Raw genomic sequence first — 15672 nt, forward strand, 5'->3', positions numbered from 1 at the left:
GGTTAATGGTAGGATGGATGATGAGGGACCACATGTATTAGATTGGGGAGAGCAAACAGGAGGTGAGGGTTGTAGCAAATGCTCCAATTGGATATAGAAAAAGACCTGCTGTCCCAAGCTTTTGCATTGACCCATTACTTCTTCCACGTTGCATGCATGTCACTGATCAGCGCCTGTGCTGGTTTGCAGGCCCTTGCAAGACAGAGGAAAGATGCATATGAAGACACTGGAGGAGTCATATGCAAGGGACAGAAGTGTGGTTGGAGTGATAGGAGACAGCAGTAGGAGGTAAATCTCTTCCTAGTGGCTAAACGCGTTACTAATTCGATGGTAGAATGAGGTAGACCCAACATGAGGGGCTTTGACAGGTGAGATGGCAGCAGGGGACTGATATGCATACCAAATTTACCTAACTGAGGAGCAAAAGGGGATGGGGGAATTGGGGGGCAAGTTAGGTAGTAATAGTAACTCCACGGATTCTGGTGATGCAATGATGGCAGTGATGCAATGGAGGACAAATGAGGTTTTGCGCCACTAGATCCTGCTTGATCCACCTGGCTCAGGCTAATGGAGAGAACAGCGTTACTGATTTGACACACAGTGACGTTCACCGTTCAAAACACAGAGGCATTCCACTGGGCTAGAGAACGGGTCTCGGATCAGTCTCTGCCAACCCCATCCAGATAGGGCTGGCTGTAGCCAATCAGAACAACAAATTGGTAAAACACTAAGTGATTAAGTACAGTTACATAAAATGGATGTTTTCTCCCCTGACAATGGCCTCTCTGTCCACAGCACACAGGCACACGTTTCTTTAAAGTGGTCTCAGATGATGACCAGCTCAGCACAGGATAACAAAGACCTTTGTTTAATATTGTTAAAACCATACCAAAAACCAAACACATGTTTGTTTCATGTATTTAGACTGGTTCCCTGTAAATGCATAATGATGGTTACTGTGTGACCATTAAATGACTCATGTCTGAAGGCTTGGACACAAATACCCAATTTGGAGCATTAGCCTTGGCATAAGCTGTTCAGGTTGAAAGCAAACATTTGTGTGTGCGCGTGTGTGCATTTGCGTGCACACATACCTGTACGTATGTGCTCAGGTCTTACATCATGCACTTTTATGAAACCCTAGGAAGTCAGTGGAAACTATACCGTCAGTTACAGGAGTTCACACGTAAAGCTATATTTAGCACGTCATACATGTTTATGTCTTGAGCAAGTGTGTGTGTATGTGTGTGTGTGTGTGTGTGTTTGTGTGTTGTCTTGAAAGCGGAGGCATCAGCCCTGGCTATATGCTGCGTTATCTCAGACTGCAGTGTGTTATGTAACCCAGTTCCATAGAGTAAGGAGTGAGGGGGGGATAAGGGGAGGGGGGATGAGGGGGCACTGGCACTGCTACACAAAGCCAGTAATGAAGGGGGGCGGGGGAGTCAGACATAAGGGAGGGCTGCAGCATTTCACCCTCATTCTCCTTCGCTCTCTGTCTCTCTCTTATTGCAGTTGTCCCTCCAAGTCCCCAGTAGCCAGCCAGCTTCCCAGTCATTCCACTGTCTTGTCTCAGCCTGGACTTGGGCGACATCACATTTGTTACAGAGCAAAGACAGGGCAGAGTTGTACATGAGGATTTATTTTCACACTTCAGAGCCGTGCACCAGGGATGCGAAGGGGCATAGCCGAGTCACTTTTGGGGTAACATCAGGGATAATAGGACCCAGAGGTTGGCATCGGCTGGGGGAACAGTTTTCTGGCAGCCCAAGTCTTCTCAGAGGGGAAAAAGACATGTTTTGTTTTTCCTATAATATCATCTTCTCTTCGCTAGCCTGCGGTAGTGTCCTCCATCGGGCTTGCTAGTCGACCTGCATTTGTGTGTGTTTGTGTATGGTTGATTAATGGGTGGGTGCTTCACTGCAGCTCAGTCAGAACATGACTGTCAAAATATCATTCTCTTGTTTGATGTGATTTGTCCCATATGGATTCTGTGGCTTATTCACCATGTATACAGTATTCCCCTCTGCTCAGTTAGCTCAGTGTAATATATTTCCTATCATGCATTTATTTTAGTTTTAGACCTTATTGATTTCCAATGTAATATTTGCTCTATTTTTCAAGTTCCCTCTTTGCTGAAAGTAACATTGCCTGTCTTAAGTGTGCCTTGTACCCATTGAAAAAGTTAAACAGTGCACAGACATCACTCAGAGCTTCTCATGAATATGCAACAAGTTGTTCTCACGTTTCATTGCTTTTATGTCTCAATTTCATTCTTTTTTTTTTAAACTTTATTTCATTATATCTGTTTTAATACCACCTCTATAGCTCTATAATTTTCTTTTTGGCCTGATTATATTTCATGAGGCCATTGCCCTTTACCCCTCTCTCAGTATGTCCCTATCCCCTGCTGGTGCTTATATAAGAGGCTAATAAATAAAATAGTAACATAATACTCCACACTCACCACAGGATACTCACACACACATGCACATGCTTACCCAAACACCGTGGCGAGGTTCTGAGCAACAACATTCCCTGCCACATGCACACTGTCCTGCTTATTAGTACAGACAAACACACACGCACACACAAACGCAACTTCTTTTTTTTTTCAGACACAACTTGACATTGCCATTTCTTTTTACCCCTGACCATAACGATTTGGGTCAGAGTGTCCAGCAAAAAAAAACAGGCTTAGTTTGAAAACAATGGGTTACCTTCAGCCATGAGCTGCTCTGTACACAGATTGTAATCTGTGTGCAGATTACAATCTCCAGGCTTTCTAAAAACAGGAAGAAAAATATACAATCCTTTAAAGGGTCTTAGCGGACGAGGAGGCTTTGCTGCCTTCATACAACACTCACAAAGAGGTGATTGCACCGAAACCCATCAGCGATGTATGCAGTGGATGCATTGTGGGATTAGTAGAATGCAGTTTCAATATGGATTCCATCAGGTCGTCACAGCTCGCGAAAGGCATTGACACTGAGTTGCTCTGGTGTGACGCAGCTCTATCTGACAATCGTACAATCATATGCCCACCTACGTTAGCATCTATCATTCTGTCTGTGCATCGTTGGTCTATCTATCTATCTGTCTATCTATCTATCTATCAGTCTATCTTTGTCCCCTAGCTCCCATTCTTTCAGAGTGACACCCTGGTGTCATTTTTCCTTTTGTAATGGTAGTCTAGTTACACTGCCAGTTCTGTTAGGAGTGATGCAACGCTGACCTTATTACCCATGGGGAGGGGAGAGAGAGAGAGAGAGAGAGAGAGAGAGAGAGAGAGAGAGAGAGAGAGAGAGAGAGAGTGAGAGAGAGAGAGGAGGACTGGATGGGAGAGTGGTGCTTGGGTCATGTGTGGGCCGAGAAGTTTCTCAGTCTACCCAGCCTGTGGTATTTCAGAGCCCGCTGTGACTCTGGCTACACAGAACACTTTGCTTCTGACCTTCAGTTATCTAACTGCTCCAACAGCGCCAAACAAAACAAGCTTACCCATATCTTCATCTCATCTCCGTCTCGCGCTCTCCTTTCCTTCTGCCACACTCTTTCTCTATTTGTCTCCGCTTGTCCATCTCCCTCCACTTCCCACCTAAGTGGATAGAGGCAAGGAGAGAAGGGTAATATAAGGTGACTGTGGTACCATCCTCACACAGACGTCGTTGAATTAATTAGGTCATTTTCAATGACATTTGAATGTAAGGGAATGAGCAACACTTAGGCGTCCTATTCTGGAAACAGTCTCCATGATTTATTTAATAAACCTCAGTCATGCCAGCAGAGTTTAGATGGAGCCTGTCATGTTTGTTTGCTTGCGACACAAGGAAAAATATATAAATAATCTAATGTTAATATACAAAGAAATGTAGTCACCAACACATCATTCTCCACATGGGATTAGAAAGCTCAACTCCTGTGTAATAAATAAATGTCCAAGAGGCGAAGTGGGATGTAAACCAGTGAAAAGCTGTCTCTCCATCACAGGTTACATACCGGCCTTTTTGAAAAATGCTTTAAATGAGAGGCAGGGATTTCATTAAAATGGGACAATGGGACATTTTTATTTCATTAAAATGGGACAATGGGACATTTTTCTTTGTCATCTGCTGTCATCTGCTTTATATGGTGTAAGACTGATCAGCAAATATTTTGATCTAGATGAAATATCCACACAGATGGGTGACAAATGAAAGGAAAAACCTGAATGCTGGACCCCTACAGTAAGGGGATCCAGGGGCTCTGTTATGCTGTTGGGGGGGGGTATTTTCCTGGCATGGTTTGGGTCCACTTGTCCCGTTAGAGGGAGGGGTCACTGCAAATCAATACAAAGTTATTCTGAGGGATCACCTTTATCCTATGATGAGGCATTTCTATCCTGATGAGAGGGGTCTCTTCCAGGATGACAATGCCCTCATCCACAGGTCACAAGGGGTCACTGAATGGTTTGATGAGGATGACAATATATAAATTATTTGCTATGGCCTTCACAGTCACTACATCTCAACCCAGTTGAACACCTATGATATTTTGGACCAGCATGTTAGACAGTGCTCTCCACCACCATCATCAAAACACCAAATGAGGGACTATCTCTTGTTCATCCCTCCAGCAGAGTTCAGAGACTTGTAGACTCAACGACAAGGAGCATTCAAGATGTTCTGGAGGCTCCAACACCTTACTAAGACACTTTTCCCCCTTTCATTTGTCACCTGTCTGCATATAGTTATATGTAGTTTTATATAAAAAGTGTGTGTGTGTGTATATGTATATATATATGTATATATATATAAATATATATATATTCATCCATCCATCCATCCATCCATCCATTATCCGAACCCCTTATCCTGCTATATATATCCATCAAGATCAAAATCAGCCATGTTTGTAAGTTCTTTCTGCTCTGGCCCCTGTAGTTTTTGTCTTACTGTTGTACACCTCCTCTGGTCTTGAGTTATGAAACTGCGCTGGTGTTGACTACTTCATGTGGAGGTGAAGAATAGCTCTGCGTTGAGATCCAATGCAAACTCCATGCCTTGGTCTTAACCCTTCCCTGGTGATATGAATCAGAGAATGATACAAAGCATTCAGTGTGGGCGAGTTTGAATTATTGTACGTGTGTGTGTGTGTGTGTGTGTGTGTGTGTGTGTGTGTGTGTGTGTGTGTGTGTGTGTGTGTGTGAGTGAGACCCATGGTACCCATTTTCATTTGTGGTCTCCAGGTCACAGTTTTCTGCTAATAAGCTGCTCTTTATGCCTGTCCCCATTTCTCTCTCTCTCTCTTGCTCTCTCTCTCTCTCGCTCTCTCTCTCTCATTCTGTCTGTCTGCCTCTCTCTCCTTTGTCTGTATTTGAAGTCCATGTAATATTTGCTGCAGTGACTCAGGAGCAGTACACTAATTTTCCACCAACCACCCAGTTTAGTTAGCGTTTTTGCATTAGATATTTTGGTTTCGGGTGCAGTTAGGGTGTTATTTGTGCTGTAACACCGCTAGGAAATAAGCTTTTTACAAATCATTAAAAAAAAACTATGTTAAAATAATCAAAATGTTAATATACTTTTTTTTAATTCAGATTATTTCCAAATCGGTGTAGTGCCTTCAATGTTTGGATTATAATTCTCGGGTTTTGGTTCAAATTTTGCAAATGTTCACCAAACATGTGCTGGTGTTAAGTATCTACACTCTGTAAATATTTCTGAGTTGAAGTAAATGGTATTGTTAGTATCATAGGGTGGGGGGTTACATAATAGAGTGGAAAAGCGGGCTAAAATGGTCCCAGTCATGTTGGGAATGTACCGAGACGTGTCTCTTCTTCAGAGTTCGAATTCACCCATGGGACATGACTGCCAACTCCGCATCAGGCCCCTCAGTCATCCCCTTACAGAGACATCCTTAAACTCTCGCCTCTTTTCTGATTTTGATTTTTGATGTTGATGTACTTTATTCATCCCTCGTGGGGAAATTCTGCTCTGTATTTAACCCATCCTAGCTGTGTAGCTAGAAGCAATGGGCAGCTGCTGTGCTGCGCCTGGGGACCAACTCCAGTTACTTCTTCCTATTGCCTCGCTCAGGGGCACAGACAGGAGTATAAATCCTAGCATAACATGCATGTCTTTTTTGATGGTGGGGGAAACTGAAGCACCCGGATATAACCCACCGCAGACATGGGGAGAACATGCAAACTCCACACAGAGGATGACCTGGGATGACTCTCAAGGTTGGACAACCCTGGGGTTCGAACCCAGGACCTTCTTGCTGTGAGGCGACAGCGCTTACCATTGGGCCACGTGCCGCCACCTTTTCCCCCTGCAATCTTCACTTATATTTACCCTTACCCCTGCAAAGGCCATCCCCAGTTCCGTACCCTGGAGGCAGTTGTAGTGTGCATAATGGTACAGACCGGCCTTTATCATGACTGCAAATCACTGTCACCATGAACACATTCACAAATAGAGCACCTGCCAAAGAAGATACAATTCACACAAATTCATGTGCACACAACACGTGCACACACAAACACACACATACACAAAAACTTATCACATACCCAAATTCAGGTGACGCTGGCTTGACCTGCTGGGTAGCCTCTTTTCCAAGCCCCTCACATGCTGTGTCTGACCTACTTTGAGTCTCCTTAACTGTGACACAGCAGATAAGAGCCGAAACAGAGGAAATATTTAGATGACAAAAGTACCTGAACTGGGTCAGAGGAATTCTAATTCTTAAGCGATTAGCCACATGAATGGACCTATCACATCAGTTTTTAACACAAAAGCTGCAGTCGCCTTTTAAGGTGATGCTCCAACATTTCAACATCTGCCGAACACATGATATAACACCCATTTCGACTGCTGCCCCGTTGATTCAACTGAGAGCACTGTGTGCAAACCCGGTTGACAGAGCATTAGTGTCGCATGGTGTTGGTCAACATTGGTATTGCTGCTAAGAGAGCAATTAGCATCGAACACAGTGAGTTTCATAACCCTTGGGCAGCTGACCTGACCTGTAGATGCGGGGGGGGGGGTGAGGGGGGGTGCAACCACTGGTAAAGCCATAATCAGGTAAGAGGATTGATCTCACATACCTCCATGGAAGAATTTCACTCTTGCAACATCATATTATTCACATCACAACTCAGCACTTTTCCGCCCACACTCATGCATAGGCTTACACAAACATGCATGTGCATACGTACCCATACACACACATGCACACACACAAAATTGGGTGCTAATCATATGGAGAGTAAAGAGGAGTGGAAGTGAATGAGGTTGCACATGTGTGTGTGTGTGTGCATGAGTCAGTGGCTGGATGACTGGGAAAGTGCCAGCCTTGAGTGGGACAGGTGGTGAGAGAGTCAGTAAAAGAGTGAGTAATGTGTGTGCTAACAGGCTCTGCTGCGTGCAGTGGGTTCTCGTCCTGGTCTTGGTGACAGATCCCCACAGAGGAGAGTCAAGGCGGAAGGGGGGCGCATTCTGTTGAGGAGTCAGATTCCTCCCCAGAGCAAAAGACTCTTCTGCTTGCTCTCTGAGAAAACCTCCATAGCCCTCATTTCTTCCAACCCCTCTAGCCGTTAACCTAAACCCGCCGCTGCACCTATCTTATCTGCCATCTTTGCTACTGGTTTCGACCCTGTCAGAAATGAGACAATATTAAAAATTACTTTTCACGTAATTTTTGCACAATACACAGTCTTATGAACATCACCAGTGACATATGAAATCAATAAAGTACTAACTAGTTCCTCAATTTCCTCATAGTGTGGTGAGTACCAGAGGGCCTGTCCTATTGTAGGTTATTGCCTATTACACACACACACACATACACACACACACACACACACACACACACACACACACACACACACACACACGCACACGCGACTCTTGCCGGCAAATGGAAACCAAAGTTGTTATAAATAGGCGTGTCCATATTTAGAATCTTTTGCTTCTTAGAAAAGGTGTTCTGAAATAGACAGCACCACCATTCATTACCATTTCCAGCCCCACAACACGTCCAGTCTTCTATCTATCTTTTCCATCTTAGTTATTTAACCAGGTGGCCTGCCTGTGGATACTACAACTGGGTGTCAATGAACACAACATTGGCAGTTGTAGGCGATCAAACCCTGGACCTCTTGGTAAGATGGTGGTCTCTCTAACCTCAGTTACCCCTGATGTCATTCAATTGCTTTTTTATCTATATGAATACATAAAAGTAGTAAAAAAAAAGTTCTGCTTCATGTTTTGTCAACACACACTGCAGCCTATCCACGATGGCCTTCAAAGCAACTGATCTGTATTCTCAGCGAGCTGTCGTCAGTGTCAGGTGAAGGCCGGTTTCGGTGTCATGCTGTGACAGATGTTTGGGTCCAGACCTCCCTCTGATGGATGTGTTTAGTGCTTTTCAAGTTTTGAGTTTGCTAAAGCTGGCCAATGGCGAGGTGTCTCGTAGACACCCCTGGTGTGTCATAGCGCAGAACCTCCTTTTCCTTGGCCTTTCCTTCCCCGATTAATCAGACGGGCCACATTCTTGGTGGCCATGCCACATCTCCATGACTCAAACTCTCAAGTCTCACCAGTCAGTGAAAATCCCTCATTAGTTTATCCGAGCTATACTTTTATGGTTCCCAGCCCATCCCCCCTGCCCGTCTCCCTGGGTTTATATAGTGTCAATCTGTCTGATAGTTGGTTAGTGACTTTTTTTCGCTCCATTTCTCAGAGTTTCTTTCTCGTATTCCCAGGCTCGCCGTCCACTGCCTGGATCTCATGGTATGTAGGCTAAAGTTCCTTAAGTGTTCAGCATGCCGTGGGAGAGAGAGGAATGAGGGATATAGTAGACAAGTCTGTAGACTCGGAGGCCACATGAGGCTCATTTACCGGACTGCTTGTAGTAGAAAGAACACGTGTCAGCTGTGATTGGACATGTTGGAATGTGAGGGCGCTTCGCTCAAGCAAACATTGTATTCAAGGGGATTTATCACACATTCGTCTCACAGTTTATGTTACATGTCACAGGCTGCGTCACATTTTTGTATTTCCGAACAGCCGCGGCTGTTTAATTGGTTGGTTCTGCTAAAGAAAGAGAGATTAAAGTGTGTCTGGCTGTCATGGAATACACGTGATAAACACACACACACACACACACACACACACACACATACAGTGCTGCTTGAAAGTTTGTGAACCCTCCAGACATGGTCACTGTTTTTGTAAAAAACATTAAAATAAGCTTATTACACATACATCCAAATCCCAATTTGTAAAGCACACCTTCCAAATAATGGACACACACACAAAAAGAGATATATTTTCATTATTTAATTCAACAAAGGTGGTTTATTTCACAAAAACTGAAAATTTAACATGTGCAAAAGTATGTGAACCCTTGTATTAGTAGCATGTGGCTCCTCCTTTTGCAGCCATTACTTCAACCAAACGTCTTCTGTAACCACTAACCAGTCTCTCGCATCTGCTTATGGGGATTTTTGCCCACTCCTCCTTGCAGAACTCAGCCAGTTAAGAGAGGTTGGAGGGACATCTGGTATGTACCAACTTCTTCAGGTCTCGCCACAACATTTCAATTGGATTAAGATCCGGACTTTGACTGGGCCTATCCAGAGTACGAATCCTCTTTCTCTGAAGCCATTCCTTTGTGGTTTTGCTGGAATGCTTTGGGTCATTGTCTTGTTGCATAATCCATTTTCGTCCCAGCTTCAACTCCCTGACTGATGGCAGGAGATTCTGGTCAAGAATTTGTTGATATGCCGGAGAATTCATGGTTCCTTGGATAATATGGAGTCGTCCAGGTCCAGAAGCAGAAAAGCAGCCCCAGACCTTCACATTTCCACCACCATGCTTCACTGTTTGGAGGAGGTTCTTTTCTTCATATGCAGTGTTGGCTTTTCTCCAAACATGTTGGTTTTGATTGTGACCAAATAATTCTATTTTGGACTCGTCTGTCCAGAGAATTGACTTCCAGAAGGTCTCTGGTTTGTCCAAGTGCTCTCTGGCAAAGTTGAAATGGGCAGCTTTGTTCTTTTTTGAGAGCAGATGCTTCCTTCTAGCAACCCTCCCATGAATGTCATGGCTATTCAATTTTCGTCTGATTGTAGATGCATGCACATTTGTCCCAGATGCTACCAGAGAGGTCTGCAACTCTCTAGAAGTGATGTGTGGGTTGGCCTTTACCTGATGTATTATTTTTCTGGTGCTTCTGGGTGATAGTTTTGATGGGCGTCCACTTCTAGGCAGAGTTGCTGTCATGTTGAAGGCCCTCCATTTGTAAATTATTTGTCTTACAGTGGATGGATGGAGCTGGAATCTTTTGGAGATGGTCTTATATCCCTCCCCAGACTGATGGGCTATCACTACCCTCTTCTTCATGTCCTCGGATATCTCCTTTGCTCTCGGCATTGTTGATTTGTATGGGACCACAGTGGTTTGGTTGGTTTCCTCTCTCTTTTAATTAGTGCAGGCCAAACCCTTTCCCAAGGATGTCTCATTTCATTGGTCTGCTTAAATAATTAATTAAGCACCCAAATGTGTTTCACCCGAGTCTGTTACCTGCTTGACTTAACCAATGCAGCTGGGGGTTCACTTACTTTTGCACATACACTATTCCATGTTTCATGTAGTTTTTGGGCTACTTAAACAAGTCCCACTAAACAAGCACATGGAACTGATAAACATATATCTGACATTTCATACATAAAAACTGGTGATGATAGAATAAGAAAATCATGGTAAAACAACAGAAAAATCTAAACTGCTCAAGGGGTTCACATACTTTCAAGCAGCGCTGTATATATATATATATATATATATATATATATGTGTGTGTGTGTGTATGTATGTATGTATGTATATATATATATATATATCCATCCATCCATCCATTATCTGAACCGCTTATCTTGCTCTCAGGGTCTTAGGGACACACACACATATATATATACATATATATAGCTTTTTTTTTCCAAAACTGTCAATGGTGTTGTGAGTGCTCAACTAATGAGGAGCAGAATATCAACACAGATACAGGAAAAATCTTTTTTTCCTGTGTCCGTGTTGATATATATATATATCAATACAGATGCAGGAATTTTTTTTTAATACATAGCAGTACAAGCCTGTTTCATGCGTCACACACTTATCAGCAGCTGATGAGTGCGTGACGCACGAAACAGGCTTGTACTGCTATGTATTAAAAAAAATGTCCTGCATCTGTATTGATATTCTGCTCCTCATTAGTTGAGCACTTCTATCGACACCATTGACAGTTTCGGAAAAAAAAAAACGCTCTCTCTCTCTCTCTCTCTCTCTCTCTCTCTCTATATATATATATATATATATGGATTTATAAGATATATAAAAAGAAAATGTGATGAGAGGAATGCCAGGCAGCGTCCAGGTGGTGACCACCATCACCACGGAGACCTGGGAGGAGAACCGACTGCACGTGCACACAAGGGAGACTCACATGACACCATTCAAACACAGAAAAGAGAAAGGAAAAGACCTCATTCAGAGAGAGAGAAAAGACATGTGAGAGAAGAGAACAGTTTGCAATAGTCATTATTCATAATCAATTAAGTCATCAATTAGTCATAATCTATACACTATAATCTCATCGGCAGAAAAGTGCTATCTAAATTAATTGAGACAGAAACCGACCCGCCATACAGTACAGGTTGTGAAGCATTCAACTTAAAGGCAACTAATTGTAAGCTAAGGCAAAAAGATGAGTTTTAAGTTTGGATTTAAAGGACTCAACAGACTCTGATTGTCTGATGGCAGCAGGCAGGTTATTCCATAAGATTGGGGCCCGATAGGAAAAGGCCCTGCCACCAGCTGATGTCTTTTTAACTTTGGGTACACACAGGAGCCCTGTATTTTGAGAGCGGAGAGCTCGAGATGGAACGTAGGGTTTAATGAGATCAGACGGGTAAGATGGTGAGGTCCAATGTTGTTCCTCACTAACATTAATTTAGTTTTAGGTTTTGTATGAAGAATAAAACTTCCTGATGATTGTTTAACCAAACAAAGCAAAGCTGTTGAAAACTTTGGGGGATGATTTTGCAAATGTCCTTCCGTTTTTTCTTCTTTTTTTTTTTGGCACATTGTCCTTTCAGATACCATCTGAGTTAAGTTAGCCAATTTAAGTCTTGAACTGCATCCAAACCACGCTGCGAACCGCATAACTCAGGTAAACATAACGCAGGGTACAACTTCTGGAAAAACAACTTTGAACAGGATCATTAGGGGATGTGGGAAACATACATCAGTGCAAAAACAGACCTTTTACATGTGAAATTTTACCTCATCTGTCTTTCCCATTTGACCAAATTGTCTGTTTTTTTTCCCTGTTTATTCAACTTTGTGATCTCAGGAATGTTGAAGGAACATGCATGCTGTTTTTTGGCCGTATCTCGAGTCACACTCACGCAGCACAATAGTGTGTTGGAGTCATAGGATACTTCTTACATGCTAGGTCCTGGAGACGCACAGTAAAGCCGTAGTCTTGACACGTGAGCAGCCTGATGAAGCACTTGGGTTGGGAAGGTGCCTCTTTCTAGATTATCACAATGGTCAGTCTTTCCCATCCAAATTATTCATCAGGATTTTCTCCAGCTGGTCCAGGATGTAAGCTGGTACACCCTACTTCTAGTTGTTAGTCTCATTTCTCCAATGTTTAGCATACCATCAACCCTACCAGATAAAGTATTTATAAATAATGAGCTAAAACTGCTATGATTTTGATAGAACTAAGCTAGCTACAAACTGTGGTGGGTAGCTGACCTGATATAATGGGAAATCAGTGTGGCAGTGTATTGGGCTTCATGTTTACTGAGGCACCATATTGAGGAAAATGAGATATCCACAATATCAAAGAAGTGACACCTGTCACAAAATAATGAGCTTCTTCTTCTTCTTGCTTGCTTCTTTTTCTTGCTTGCTTGCTTCTTGCTTATTCCCTGCTTCTCAGGGGTTGCCACAATGGATTGTACAGTTTCCATCGGTGCCCTGTAATGGCACAGCACCAATGGTGGCCATTGTTACCCCGGGGCTTGACTGATCCGGTATTGTGGTATCCATCTGCATACTGATTTGGCAAAATTTTACATCAGTTGCCTTTCCTGACACAACCACTCACCCTATGGACAGTGGCACAGGTAAAGTGCTGGATGCCATCCCAGTATTCATTGACTTGCACCCATATCTGTTGCTGTGCCTGTAACAAAATGATCGATAGCCAAAAAAAAAAAATTCAATGAATTGTTGAATTATAGCCTCTTTCAGAAGATACTGGGGGACACAAGTCTTTACAACATATTCACATGCTAGATCTTCCAGATTTTAAAATAGTAAACAACAAACAAAAGTTACATCATGTCAAGTTGCTATATCGGGTTTTAAATGAAACACTATGCTATCATATGCTAACATGGCAACACTGAGAACTGTTTGATTCATTCTCAAACAGCTGAACCAACTTTCTGTTTTTCTGACTCTGAGTTGTCTCCTATTGGTCGGAGCTGCACACCCTAATTACTTTCAAACTTGTCTCATAAGCACAATACCATTATGAGTCAGGTAGCATGCACACTGCACCAGTGAACCACAAAAATAGCCAAGTTATATTGCCAGGTCATCTGAATGCCATGTGACTTGAGCTCACATCAGCCTCCTTGGGTTCCTATGTGAACGTGAGGAGCGGTCTGGTCATCCTTCTCTGGGATCTGCTGGTGAGCTCGACCAACATCATTACAACAAAAACTCCACCTTAACAACCCGTTTAGGCTTGTGTTTTGCTATATGGTTTCATCTTTCTCAAATTAGTGAAAAATTCTGCAAAGGCGAAGTGCGATGATTCCACTTGCTCCCAGTGCAGATTACCTAATTGGTAACCCTTTAAATTACAGGCCATTCATTACACAGAAATAACTGAGTAACATATAAGTTAAACAGATGTAACTGAACTATGATGACTGGTCATTACTAAGATATGAATAAAATAAGGGATTTTCCATATCTCTAGTTTGCTTCCTTGTCATTAATAACAGCACATAATGCACTGTTAGATATAATCTTCATCAAACACTATGTGGGATAAATTCACAAATCACATTGTACCAAAAATGATTATTTGAATCCGTTGTGTAACAGGGACAGATGCTAACTAGCTGTTAAACTTGAATATAAGGTGAGGGTTGAATGTCGTGCTGTCTTTACTATGGTTACGTTACTCAGCAAGACATTCGATATTCACCTTGCATTCAAGTTTAACAGCCAATTACTGTTTATCCCTGAGACATGATGGGTTCAGAGTACTTCTGTACAATGTGATTTGTGAATTTATCCCATACAGTGTTTGATGAAAATTACACTCAACAGCACTTTATAATGACAAGGAAGCAAACTAGAGATATAGAAAAGCCCGTATTGTATGCATATATTACTTGGTTATTTTTGCATAATGAATGACCTGTAATTTAAAGCGATACGCGGTATTTTGCACGGAAAATTATACTGTCCTTTGAAACAAGGTAGAATAACTTAGATCATTCCACCATTATCCTTTGAATAACAACTGTAATTGTAAATATTTGAAACAGTCTTATTTGCATAGCAAGCATGGAAATTATTTCTTCGCTGTAATGACATTTATTTCTCTTATGCTAAATAACACAAGAGTGGATCCTCTAGATTTTTCAGGCCAATCTTAGACTTAATAACTTGTGCAAATCCACACTCGGTGAGCTGCAACCTGTACCCCCATCCTCTGCTTGTCAGAATCAGTCATATCCATTACAGACTAGTAAGGATTCGTCTTTTTAAAGTTCAGATATGGGGACTGCTTGCATATGATATCAAATATCTAACAGACCACATACTAACCATGTGATAAAGTATTGTTGCATTACCAAACTGACCTTTGGGCTGAGACTTAGAAATAAGTAGTCATGACAATCCATGCCCCACATAGAAGCATGAATGGCTCAAGGGGCCATCTGTTCAAGTTCAGGATGTTATGTCACACAAACACTATGGGCTATTGGTTCGCGAGACCATCCTCCAAGCAGATGACCAAGGTTCAACCATCTCCCCTCCTAAGGTGTACTTGGGCAAATTATTAAATCCCTTCAAGGCGACAGGGGTACAGTTCAGTTGCTGCCTTTCTGTTCTTACTGCCTAGCGGAGGGTGTCAAGTGGGACACTAATTCCTCTGTGGACATCAGTAAAATTATCTCATCATCAAAACAAGAATATGTGAGGAATATTACAGTGTTGGTTTACTTTGCATATTAGTTATTGTGTAGTCAAGGATGTACACGTTTGTTTACAACAGCCTCGGCACCATCATAATTCCATTTCACCGCTTGAAGTCATGTGTGAAGCAAGATGTCCCATTATGTCTAACATGCAAAAGATTGTAGAAATGTTGTTTTGTTTGCATGCTACTCGAAAAATAAAAAAACACACTGCATTTGTGCATCATTTGTGAAAAGCCAATTTCAAGTGGAGGTTAATCAGACTTTGCGTTGTCCAGTTTGATTTTGTTTGGTTATGTAACTGTCTGCATAGGGTTGTCAGCACAAATGCTGTATGTAAGCAGGCAAAACTGCTGGGTAATCTGCACTGCATAAAGGCCAGTGTTTTGGATGTGTTT

The 15672-nt window shown here is 42.4% G+C and overlaps 1 long non-coding RNA gene across 1 annotated transcript; it reads right to left on the reverse strand.

Annotated features, from left to right (window-relative positions):
- Nucleotides 1-107: 107 nt before the first annotated feature.
- LOC130111344 (uncharacterized) lies at nucleotides 108-3580 on the reverse strand. Its single transcript, XR_008810161.1, has 3 exons — nucleotides 3496-3580; nucleotides 2718-2782; nucleotides 108-192 (listed from the first exon to the last, which is right to left on the reverse strand). It is a non-coding gene; the product is annotated as an uncharacterized LOC130111344 (long non-coding RNA).
- Nucleotides 3581-15672: the final 12092 nt, after the last annotated feature.

Source organism: Lampris incognitus, chromosome 4 (genome assembly GCF_029633865.1).
Source record: "Lampris incognitus isolate fLamInc1 chromosome 4, fLamInc1.hap2, whole genome shotgun sequence".
Lineage (NCBI taxonomy): Eukaryota > Metazoa > Chordata > Actinopteri > Lampriformes > Lampridae > Lampris > Lampris incognitus.